At 41.9% G+C, this 13,140-nt stretch overlaps 1 protein-coding gene across 1 annotated transcript in view; it reads right to left on the minus strand.

The window, feature by feature from the left end:
• ADCY1 (adenylate cyclase 1) overlaps window positions 1-13,140 on the minus strand; it is a 153,949-nt gene that overhangs the window by 91,427 nt on the left and 49,382 nt on the right. The window lies entirely within an intron of this gene.

Consider the following 13,140-nt stretch of genomic DNA (forward strand, 5'->3'; position numbering starts at 1 on the left):
AAAGTAAACACCATCATTTTTGTGCTATAGAAAGTTGCTCATTATTCAGCAGTATTAAACTAGCAAACTAGACAATCTTTTCCTAATGTAGTCTTCCTGAGAACATTCTCTGCATAAATAAAAACTACGAATCATTTTTTTTTCAAACTTCTGCAGCCTCTTCTTTCTTTTTCAGCTTTCTGAATTAAAAAAACAAAACAAAACAACAAACAAACAAACAAAAAAACTACACAGACATGGAAGAGGTGACTACAAATCAAATAATTTTCATTAACATCACAGTGCTAATAATAAAAACTTTATCTCTTGTAGCATTTATCTATCTGAGAAAAAAAAAATCCAGGATAATTTGCTTGTCCTTTTGTGTGCTCTATTTCTGAATCTAATGAAAATGTTGCATTAGAAGTGCTATGGCAGCTGGTTATTAAGCAGGAGGGGAGGATGATAGATTTATTCACACTGCGAATCAGAGGAACAATAATAAGGGCACTGTTTTAATCACAGCAGTGACTATTCCAGACAGCTCAGTAATGGAATACATTGGTATTAATCACTGATTAAATAGATCTCTGCTTACTATAAGCTCAGATATTTTAGCATGTGCTACTGATCTACATAGAAAGGACCCCTAATGTTTTGGATCTCATTAGTGTTGACTATAAAGACCTATGCAGCTATTACATGTATTCTGACCTGTTCACAGAGAGCTAGAGAACTTGCAGCAGGTATTCTTAGGTGTTGTAATGAGTACTTGGATACTTACTGAAGTTCGGTTTTAACACAGAAAATACCTGCAACTTAAAATCCAATAGATCTGTTTTTGTTGCTGCAAGTAGTTAGAGTAGTTACAAGCCTATCAGTCAGAACTGCTAGCTTCTACCATGGCAACAGTTTGAAGGATTTCATATGACCACATCTTATCTGATGGCTGGGAGCCACAGTAATGGAAATGTGAGATACCATATCACATAAGTGCAAATCCTGGTCAAATTGCATGATCTTGTTATTTGAATGACATTAAGTAAGAAAGAAGCAATAAATAACACAAAAGAGGGTATCTGCACAGACAACTGTGTTGTGTTGCTCACACACACCATTTAGAAATTCCTAATAATACTTCAGAGGTTTCTTTTTTATAGTTTCTTCTGAAAAATGACAGACTGAATATTTATATGTCACAAAGGAATAAGCTAAACTTTAGCAAACTGCCACAGTTCGTAATTTCGGACTCCTTCTTCGCTTCAGTCTCTACTGGTAAGACTACCTGTCAGAAATGGAATTCATGGAATTCCATGGAATTTACTTGGGAGAGAGTTTGGGGAAAGGAAGACTTCCACTTAGTTGAGGAGAATCTTGTTAGAGATTGTCTAGGCAAAATCAATTGCACACAAATCCATGGGCCATGAAGAGTGCTGAGAGAGCTCATTGAAATTACTGCCAAGTTGCTCTTTATCATCTTTGAAAATTCCTGGAGAATGGTGGAGATGCCTGAAGACTGGAGGGCATCCAATGTCACTCAAAAACATCAACAAGAAGTATCCAGTCAGCCTCACTTCCATCTTTGTGAAGGTGATGGAGCAACTTATACACCGGATGTCACCACCAAGCAATTGAATGAGAATATTATCAGCAATAGTCAAAATGCATTTACCAAGGGAAAACCATTCTTGACCAATCAAGTAGCCTTCTATGATATAATCACTGGCTGGGTAGATGAGGGGAGAGCAGTAGATGTTGCGTACCTTGATTACAGCAAGGCTTTGACGCTGTTTTCCACAAAATGCATACAAAGAAGCTTAGTATGTATGGAATAGATGAGTGGAGAATTACGTAGATAGAAAACTGGCTGACTAACAGTTCAGACTGTTGTGACCAATGACTCTGGGTCCAGTTGGAGGCCTGTAACTAACAGTGATGCCCAGAGGTTGGTAATGGGCCTGGTCTTGTTCAGCATCTTCATCGATGACCTTGAAAACATCAAGAGGATTTACTTTGGAGTGGAGGCTCTCACTGAGGGATCCTTCACAGAGGCAAGACTGCAAGAAAATCTTGGAAAACTGTGCAAAAGAGTTTCAGGAAGAGCAAGGGAGTCCCCAGTCCCCATGAGTGGGAAGAGCAGAGCCTAGAACAGTGGCAGCTCTGATGTGGTGTGGACAGAGCTGGGAGTGACGGCAGCCAAACCTGTGCCTACAAAGGCTCTTCTTAGGGAGTGCAGCTCTCAGGAACATGGGCAAAAGGGGCATGGCATGTCAAAAGGGTATGATATGGCAGTTTGCACATCAGTTCATGCAGGCAGATTGAGCATCCTACTGAGATTAATGTGGTGATCACCTGTTGCAAAAGCCAGGCTGAGGCAGCAACTCAGATCCCAGGACCACAACCCTTCGGGGCTGATGTGTGTACCCAGATGGACTTTCCAGGGAACGAAAGAGTTGTCCAGATCTCTGGTTGTGGGAAGCTTCAGGATGTGAAGTTACCCAAGAGACTGAGGTAAGTATCATGGGTGCAAGTGAATCCAGCTTGATAATATTTTTGAGCAGCTGACCAAGATGCAAGAGCAAGTCACCAGGCTGAGATGTATCTAGCAGTCATAGGGAGACACTGACACCTGATATAATGCAGTGGCGTGGGCAGACTGGCAACTCCATCTTAGGTCCAAGCAAGGAGAAGAAGGTAAGCAGGTTTCCAATCTAACAGGGCAAACAAAAAAAAAAAAAAAAAATGCAGGATGAGAAAGATTGGACCCTTGTCTCTACTTTGGGCGAAAGGAGAAGCCTTCCAGTTCCCACTATTCAACAGGTATAAAATTCTGGGGATGGAAAAAGAAAAAGACGCAGATAGTGGTTTAGAACTAGGAAGGACAGTGTCACATTTTGGGCTTTGGTTTCTATGCTCTAGAACAAACCTTCAATAAGCTGGGAAGGCTGACCTGGGATGAGACACAACTGACCAGGAGGGGCAAGAATATACTAGGCAGCAAGATGGCTGGGCTCATCACCAGAGTTTTAAAAGTAGATGTGATGGGGGAAAAGAATGTACTGTTGAATGACAGATAAAAGTTGGGGAACACTGTCACTTTAGGAAGAAGTGGGAAAAATCCTCATATTTGTCCCAGTGGTTTCTGGTAGGGCTCCTCCAAGAAGGGCAATGCAGCCAAAAGCCCAGCTGAAATGCCTGTATACCAATGAAGTAGTGTGGGATATACGCAGGAGGAATTGGAAACCATGGTGAAACTGGAAAACTACGATGTTATTACTATCACAGAAACAGGGTAGAATAATACATGTAAGTGGAATACTATGATTGAGGGTTATAAGCTTTTTAGAAAAAGTAGGCAATGTAGGATGGATGAGGAGGTTGCCTTCTGTGTTAAAAAGTGGATACACTGTGAAGAGCTGCATTTCAGAAATGGCCATGAACAGGCTGAGAGCTTCTGGGTTAAAATTAGGAGTTGGACATCTGGTGACTGGGGTCTACTACAGGTCGCCTGATCAAGGAGGACCTGTTCACAAGGCCTTCTTGCTTCTGCTGCTGGCCTGCTTTACAGGCTCTTATCCCGATGGAAGATTTCAACCACTCAGGTACCTGCTGGGAAAACAACACAGAAAGATGCAAGAAACCCAGGAAACTTTTGGAGTCCATTGGTGATAGCTTTCTGGTTAAGGTATTGGACAGATTTTATAGCACATACGACATAAGGAGGTGATCTGACACAGCAAACATGGCTTCACCGAGGGCAGATCATGAGTGATCAGTCTAGTGGCCTTCTAGTAGGGCATCAGTGGACAAAGAAAGAGCAAGCAATGTCATCTACCTGGACTTGTGCAAGGCCTTTGACATGGTCCCACTCTACATTCTTTCCTCTAAGTTGGAGAAATATGGATTTGAAGGCTGGACTATTTAATGGATAAAGAATTAGTTGGACGGTCATAGCCGGAGGCTTATTGTCAATGACTCTATGTCCAGGTGGAAGCCAGTCATGAGTAATGTCTCCCACGGTCCAGTTTGAGACAGGTGCTCTTCAATATCTTCATCAATGACATAGAGAATGGGGTTAAGTGTACCCTCAGTAAGTTTGCAGTTGATGCTGGAGAAGGAAGGGGTGTCATCCAGAGGACCTCAAAAACTGGGCACATGAGAACAGAATGAGGTTCAACAAGATCAAGTGCAAGTTGTTCTCTGTTCTGTTCTGTAGCTCCTTGAGCAGCTGGAATTTTGGTCTCCTGAATTTCAAGGTCCTGACTCTACTTTTTGCCAGGTTTACATTCCTCAAGATCACAAACTTCACAAAGGCATGACCACTACAGCCCAGGTTGCCTCCAATCTTAACCTCTCTAATGCTCTCCTCCACACTGGTGAACATGAGCTCCAATAAGGCTTCACCTCAGGTCAGTCTGTCTAGTACCTGGATCAGGAAGGCATCCTCAACAGACTCCAGGAATCTCCTGAATTATCTGCCACCTGCCGTGCCATTAATCTCAGCAGATATCCAGGTGGTTGAAATCCCCCATCAGATCAAAAGCCTGCGAGAGTGACACCTTCTGCAGTTGCAGTAAGAAGACCTCATCAACAGACTCCCCCTGATCAGGTGGCCTGTAACAGATCCCAACTACTAGCTGTCCTTTACTAGACTGATCCCTGATTTTCACCTATAAGCTCTCAACCTGGTCATGGCTGTTACTCAGACACAGCTCTTCACAATCTATCCGCTTTCTAACATAGAGGGCAACTCCCCTTCCTCTCCTCCCTTGTCTATCCCTTTTTTAGAGTCTATAGCCCTCAATCACAGTATGCCAGTCATGAGAGTCGTCCCACCATGTTTCCACAATAGCAACCAGACCATAATTTTCCAAGCACACCACAATTTCCAACTCGTCCTCTGAGGAGTTTCCAGAAGATCCTAAGGGACAGTTAGGAGGTTTTTCCTCAAAATGTCCTGTTATGGCAGCAACCCCAAACCCTTCTCTCTTCGTGCCCTGGATTGTTGGTCTGAGGTTCAACAAGACCAACTTCCACGTTCTGCAATTTGGCCATAATAACCTCATGCAGTGCTTGGGCTTGGGGCAGTGCAGCTAGATGACTCTGAAGAGGAAAGGGACCTGAGAGCATTGGTCAATGTTCAGCTGAACATGAGCCAAAAGTATGCCCAGGTGGCCAGGAGGGCCAATGCCATCCTGGCCAGCAGAAGCAGGGAAGTAATCATCTGTCTGTACTCAGCACTGGTGAGGCCGCACCTCGAGTATTGTGTTCAGTTTTGGGCTCCTCACTACAGAAAAGACATTGAGAACCTGGAACGTGTCCAGAAAAGGGCAACAAAAGTGATGAGGGATCTGGAGCACAAATCTTATGAGGAGTGGCTAAGGAAGTAGGGATTGTTTAGTCTGGAGAAGAGGAGACTCAGAGGAGACCTCATTGACTCCTGAAGGGAGGTTGTGATGAGGGTTGTGAGAGGTCGGCCTCTTCTCCCAGACAACAAACAGGACCTGAGGAAATGGCCACGAGTTGCACCAGTGGAGATTTAGATTAGATATAAGGAAAACATTTTTCTCTCAAAGAGTTGTAGGCACTGGAATCGCCTGCCCAGAGAGGTGGTGGAGTCACCATCACTAGCAGTGTTCAAGAGGCATCTGGATGAGGTGCTAACAGATGTGATTTAGTAGTTTTGTGGGTAGTAATGGTGATGGGATGACAGTTGGACTAGATGACCTAGTAGGTCCTTACCAACCTTGTGATTCTATGTGCTTCTCTGTCCTGCTGCATTCAACTCTCTTCTCCTACCGATCTAGTATAACGCCCTAGATTACTTTCTCTGTCCTAGCAAAACTCACTGCATCCTTCTTCCCCTTCCTACTAGTTTAAAGCCCTCTCAAATGAGCCCTACTAGCTCTTGGGCTAGGCTGAGTAAATCGCCCCATGGTCAAAAAAACCAAAGTTCCTATGGCAGCACCAGCCTCTCATCCACTTACTCATTACTTGGGTTTTCCAAGCTTGCTCCATGTCCCTTGCTGCCTGAGAAGGAATAGATGAAAATGTTGGTTGTGGTCCTGCTCCCTCAACAAACAGCCCCAGAGCCCTGAAGTCATTTTTGATAATTTGCAGGCTTCTCTGATATACTTCATCTCTGCCTGCCTGAACTATCAGTAACAGGTAGCAATCAGAGGAGCAAACCAGATCTGAGTGTTTTCTAGTTATGTCCTTGACCTGGGCCCCAGGGAAGCAGCACACCTCCCTCTGAGTTGGGTCTGGTCTGCATGTGGGGCACTACATTCTCATGAGGATGGAATTACCTACAACAATAACCCTTCTGTCTTTCTTAGAGGCATCTGGAGATGCAGAGTTGACCGCCTTACCCTTGGCAATGTCTTAAGAAAACCTTCCCATGCCTCCTCACTCACCTGCCCTTCAGTTTCCAATGCCTCAAAACTATTATTCAGGGCACCGAGGAAAGTAAGGAAGGGGTTTGCCCACAGTGTCAATCTGGGATTGTCTTTGAACTCTCCCCATCTCTCAGGTCCCCCCTCTCTGCCTGACAGTGATGGGGTATGGGGTCCATCTCTTTTTGGGGAGTATCTCCCTGGTACATTTCGCTCTGGCATGCCAGGGAGTTACTCCACCAATCAATCTTCCGCTCACACACCCTGATGGTCCTTAGCCTCTCCACCTCCTCCTTGAGCTCTGCCACCATTCTGAGCAGATCTTCCACCTGCTCATACTCCACACAAGTGGAGTTCTTGCCACCCTTCCTGGGCAGCAGCAGGCACTCCCTGCAGCCGGAGACCTGAACAGACACATTCTTGGACAGGGCCTCCGTCTGGGTCACCACAGTCTCTGTGGGGCAAACTCATTGCCTGGTGGAGACCAGTAAATCAGTGGTGTTAGAGACTGCCAATAAGTACACTGGTCGCCTGAATGAGGAGTAAAATTTCCTGGTGCTGGAATGGGCTGCCCAAGGAATTGGTGGAGTCACCGACCCTGGAGGTATTCAAGAAATATTTAGACATTGTGTTGAGGGACATGGTTTAGTGAGAACTAGTAGTGATAGGTGGATGCTTGGGCTGGATGATCTTCTAGGTCTTTTCCAAAGTTGGTGATTCTAAAATTAATCAGAAATGTCTGATGACCACCTCGAGGTTTCGCTAAGAATTGCAGATACTTCCTCTGAACCAGACAAATACATTCGTTTCACAAAAACAAGGTCAAATATCCCACTGGTTTTCCTTTTTTTTTTTTTTTTTCCCTGTTAGTTATAATAATGAAAAATATTAAATATTATTGTTGGGATTCAAGAAAGAATATTCAGATCTGTGGAATATTCAGCTGTGAAGCAAGAAAATGGCATCAGAAAGGAAAGCTGAGAACCAAGAAAGGCTTCAGGAGAGAAAAACAAAAGTCAAGTAAGGTGCATGATGGCCACATGATAGCAACACTGATTGGAGGAAGGGCACAAGACTTGGAACCACTCGTGACTCTGATTGGATAAGCGTCTGCATGCATGGTTAAGGAGCGTTTGTGGAATGTTCTGTTGACATGTAAAGATGGGTGGGAAAGTAACAAGAGAAAGCTTGTGAATGTATATAAAAGATGTTGGAACCTGTAATAAATGATTTGGATTTTTCACATCTGACTCCATGCCTCAGATGCTGCAGATTATAATAACCTGTGTTATTTATATATGTTAATATATATTAATATCTTATGAGTGCTGCTCCAAAAGTAATGCCTCCAGCTTTGTTATGTTGACTGACTACATCAGAGAAAAATGTTGGTAGTTTGGAAGCAGAGACCGAGCCTTTCCAGGAATATTCCATTATATTTTATTGCTGTGTGACAGATGAGAGCAAAGGGGCAGTCTGACAAAACGGCATCTGATACAGAAGTGTGTATGAAGCAAAGGTATGTCACTAAGTTCTTCTATGAGGAATAAATGGCACCCATTGAAACTCATTGACACTTGCTGAACATTTATGGATGCCAAACAGTGGATGTCAGCACAGTGAGGTGGTGCATTTCAGCAGTGATAACAGTGGGTTATCTCTGCTGGTGCAGGTTTTGAGGACTGGAAGTAAAGGCAAAATGCAGCCAAATATTTACAGCTAATGGCAGTGGTTATGTTGGAAAACAGTGTTTTGTTGCTCATAATTTGCTCTATCAAATCATTATTGTACTCTTTGTATTGGTTGTGTTTCCCATGGAAATAAATAGGAGGTATTACTTTTGATGCAACCTATGCATATGTAGCCCAAGACAATTCTTCTTTACTCATTACAGCTCAGTGAAGCCAAAAGATTGGATGCTCATGGTCTAAGGAGTTGGTAGGAAATGGTAAATTACCAGAGTTTTTATGTTAATTTAATTAAGTACGCTTATATCTTTGCAGCAGGATTACATAATGTAGTCTTAAATCCAAATTGAAAAAAAGAAAAACAACTTTTGTCAGCAGTATGAAGCTCTGTTGCACACATATTTGGATCTTGTAGTTGATTTACTGTTTTAACTGAATTGCACTGAAGCTGTAAAACAAGGTGACAGCTTATTAGGTTACACACAAGAAAGACATTCCGGCTGATGATTAGATTTTATGGTGCATGAAATAATATAAACTCCAAAGTATACTGGAATGTCAGAAGTAATATCCTGGTTGCCAATTTTCTGAGGTCTGAAAAGAACTAGTTGTTCACTGCAGCTTCTCTTTAAGCAAGGGTAGTAAATAAGATCTTGAAATGGGTAAGTAAATTCTCAACATGTTATAGAAAAAGTGGAGTTTTAGGTTACGTTTCCTATGTCACTCTTAAAACCAACACAAAATTATACTGACAGACTCTTACATAGACAAATGCTGACCAAATAGTAATTCTATAGCCTGTAAAGACAATTACAGTACAGGAGGTGAATAAAAAACTCACAGATAACTTTCATAGTGCACCACAAACATCACTGATTCCAAAGAAGTAATTCAAGTCACTGGTGTGAAGTCAGCTTTGGAGAACTGCAGGAGTAATCACTGTACAGCTTTGAAAACCTGCTGTTGCCAGATGTGTTAAGGGAAGCTACAAAAATGGTAATTTCAATCTAGGTTGGATTTGGCGGAATTACAACAAGACCCAGAGGGAGCTTATGAAAATTCTACAGATTGTTGTAATTTTTTTTTTCATTAAAGACGAAAAAAAAGAAATGATGGATTCCTGAGAAAGAATTCTGGAGTCTTTACAAAGCAGCCTTAAACTCACCTAGCAAGGAAAGAGTCAATCATGTCATTTTGAAAGAGTAACTACTGCTGATCAAGCTACTGCTGACTCAATATCAAGAAAGAAAGCATTGGTGTGGATCTAAAGCATTATCGTTAGAGGAGATACTGGAAAAAATAAGAAAAACCTCATGATGGAAAATATCAAAGCACTGAATATAAATGAAAACAGCATCTAGCTATCTTAAAAAAAAAGATAAGAAAAGTCTCTTATATGAGGCAAAATCTCATCTGTCAAGAGAAGTCACACTGCCTTCTAAGTCACCCTGAGGAATGCTTAATGTCTCAGAGATTTGACAGTTGAATGGATGTTTACAAAATACAGCTGTTAAAAGTTTGAAAAGAGATGTTATCTGGATTTCTATTATCTGGATATCAAGTACTACCATCATTGTCTGATTTTTCATTTGTTACTGCATGACTGATCTGACAGAAAAAATAACCTGAAAACCAGACCAACAGGAAAAGTAAATGTGTGTGCCTGCCTTGTGCACTGATGATTGTTCCATTCAATGTGTTACAACACCGAAGCCAGACTCACTTGTGACATTCATGCATGAGTGGCTGTGGCCTCTGGAAGAGATGGGTGGTGACAGAAAAAATTGAAACTGTGAGATAGGAACATAGCAACAACTATGGCTATAATAAAAGAGTGTTCATGTTGCAGACCTTCTTTTCAGTGACATGTGAAGTTGTGCTGGGAAAGCCTGAACATGTGGTATATTTCGAAACACAGGGGCTTGTAGAGAGAAAGATGTTCCCACATTTTCATCTTTCTCACTGGCCTACAGTGTAGTTTAAACTCTTAAGAGCTGGTTTGTATTTAGAAAATTAGATCTTGGGACTGTAAACAACTTTAGGAATTTTTGCTTTCCTTTACTTGGTATTAACATGGTCTAAGATGAATTCACATGCTGAAAAACATTTCTTTTCTGAGATGGTACTTGTCTGACAACAGTTTGAATGCCCTGAAGAAATATCATTAAGAAAAGTAAATGACAAATTAGGAGACACATCTCCTTCATTCATACCATTTTCCATTATATTTATGTTTTAAACCATCAGATTTAGCCTGGGATTTGCAGTGACAAAATAGGCTATCTCTGACAATTGTCTTATAGGATTTCTACATCATTAATAAAGACTTAGTTTATTTTGTATACAACACTCAATTTAGAAGAACATCCAGTTTTCTTTCTTCTTATAGCAATGAAACATTGCTGAAAATAAGAAGGGGCAAACACACATTTGACTTCAATTCAAAATGTGCATACCAAGCTGATTGGAAGCAGATAAGTAGTATCTGGGCAAAAAATACAGAATTAAAGAATATCCTGTATTAGAGAGATCCACAAGGATCACAGATTCCAATTCTTGGCTTCACACAGGACTACCCAATATTCAATCTCTATTTCTGAGTGCAATTGTCCAAATGCTTTTTGAAGTCTGGCAGAGATGGTGTCATGACCACTGCCCTTGGGAGCCCGTTCCAGTGCCAATCCATTCCTCATACCCAACCTGAGCATCTCCTGATGCAGTTCCATGCCATTTCCTTGAATCTTTCACTGTCACCAGAAAGAAGAAATCACTGCCTGCCTCTCCACTGTCTATGAGGAAACTATAGGCTGCCATACCTTCCCTCAGCCTTCCCATTTCTAGGCTGAACAAACCAAGGAATCTCAACTACTCCTCATACATCTTGCCCTCTAGACTCTCCATCACCTTTCTAGCCCTCGTTTGGACACTCTCTGATGGCTTTATGGCCTTATATTGTGGTGCCCCAAATTCCACACATAGTATTTGAGGTACAACTACACAAACACAGCACAGAGCAGGACAATCCATTTACTTGACTGGCTAGCAGAGCTTTGCCTGATAAACTCCAGGACACAGACGCTCTTTTAGCTGCCAGGGCACGCTGATGATTCATCTTCAACTTGCAGTCAACCAGAAACCTCAGATCCCTTTCCACAAGGATGCTCTCCAGTCTCTCATCTCCTAGTCTGTACACATATTGAGTCTTACCCCATCACAGCTGTAGAATTTTTGCTCCTGTTAAACCTCATGAGATTAGTGACTGTTCAGCTCTCCAGTTTTTTGAGATCTCTCTGAAGGTGGCCCCTCTACTCTGGAGGAAGTCAGCAGCTCATTCCAGTTTAATGCTGTCCACAAAAAATTACATAGTTTGTTTTCATGTTTAGCACTCAAAACATTAAGGAAAATGTTTAAGGAAATTGGCTCTAAAATGGAGCCCTGCAGAACCCCATGAGTGACTGGCCACCATCCTGATGGAACCGCATTTATTGTACTCCTTCAAGCCCAACCCATCAGCCAAATGTTCAGTCATGGTATTATGTTCTTACATAGCTGTATGCTGGGTATTTTGGGTTTTTTTGGGTTTTTTTTTTAGGGGTTTTTTTTTTTCCCAGAATGATACTATAAAAAACTATATTGAAAGATTTGATTTTATTGAACAGAACTTTCGTCTCACAAGCCTGTGCTGGCTGTGACCAGTGATTGCAATGTTGAGTATATTTCAATAACTCCCAGAATAATCTTCTTCACAGCACTAGTCTTCACCGAGCACTAGCATGAAACTGACAGAATCTTCTGTCTTCCCTTTCTTGAAAACTGAAACGTCTACAAGCTTCCAGATGACTGGGACCTCTCTAGATTCCCAAGACCATTGAGAAACAGTTGGGAGAGGTCTCACAATGATATCAGTAAGCTCCTTGAGTATCCTAGGACGAATCCCATTGGGATTCATAAACTTATATGCATACAACTGAATCAGCAAATCGGCACAACTTCAGTGCTGTCTGGGAGTTTATTGTTACCACAGTCAGTCCTACAACTCAGTGCTTCAGGTTTTGAAGACAAAGGCAGCAAATATCCCAGTTTTATCTGTATCCCTATTTGTGAGGGACCATCCTTATCAAGTAATGGACCAATGTTATCTCAGGTCCTATTTTTGCTGTTAAAATATTGAAAAGCCCTTCCCTCCATAGTTCTGACCAGCTTCAACTCTAGTTGAGCAAACGTCTTCTCTCTACTTCTCTAATTGCAAACAGCTCTCTGCAGTCCTCCTATGTTGCCTAACCTTGCTTCCAGTGGCCATGCACTATCTGCCTAGGCTCTAGAAGTAGACACTTTCTCAGTCAAAACCAACATTCTGCTCTTCCTGGTTGATTTCAGATATTCTGGAATTGCCTGCACAATGTGCTCTGAAGATATGGTAGCATTATTACGTGCACAATCAATAAAGAAAATTTGCAAAGACAAACAAATAAAATCTTCTTATTAATATCCCAAAAGAGACTATGTTATTAGTTTCTTTAAAATTATTTTATATTTTTTAACATTCTCAACTGAATTGCATGTACAAGCTGCAGTACTGTATTTCTCAGCCTTTACTGGTCCTGAGGAAAAACTTTTGATCTTGCATTTATTCAAGAGCTAGCTTGAGAAAGCCATGGTTGATCAGACCTGGTATTGAGGACAGTCCTTCTCCGGGAAGTATGTTGGACTGAACAACCTCCAAAAGTTCCTTCCAGACATTCTATGATCTATGGCAAAGTGGATGGCAGCACAAGGATCGGCAGTAGAGGGTGCCTATGGCTTCTGAGGAGCAGTTGAGTCCAAGCTGCCTCCTTACCAAACTGATCATAATACAACAGAGGAGCTAAAGACTCCACCAGTACTGTGATTTATCTTCCCTGAGAGGGCATGTGGAAAGTGACAAGCAGACAGCAGGAAGAATGTTGTAACAGCAGCTTCTGTCATCTGTAGGTTATATTCTGTTTCAACACTTTTTTCAACTTTCTCCAATTTGGGGAAGTCAAGTCATGCTCCTCAGCACAATTCCCTCTCCCATCCTTCTCCCTGACCTGGGCAGC

The sequence above is a fragment of the Lagopus muta genome, chromosome 3 (genome assembly GCF_023343835.1).
Source record: "Lagopus muta isolate bLagMut1 chromosome 3, bLagMut1 primary, whole genome shotgun sequence".
Classification (NCBI taxonomy): domain Eukaryota; kingdom Metazoa; phylum Chordata; class Aves; order Galliformes; family Phasianidae; genus Lagopus; species Lagopus muta.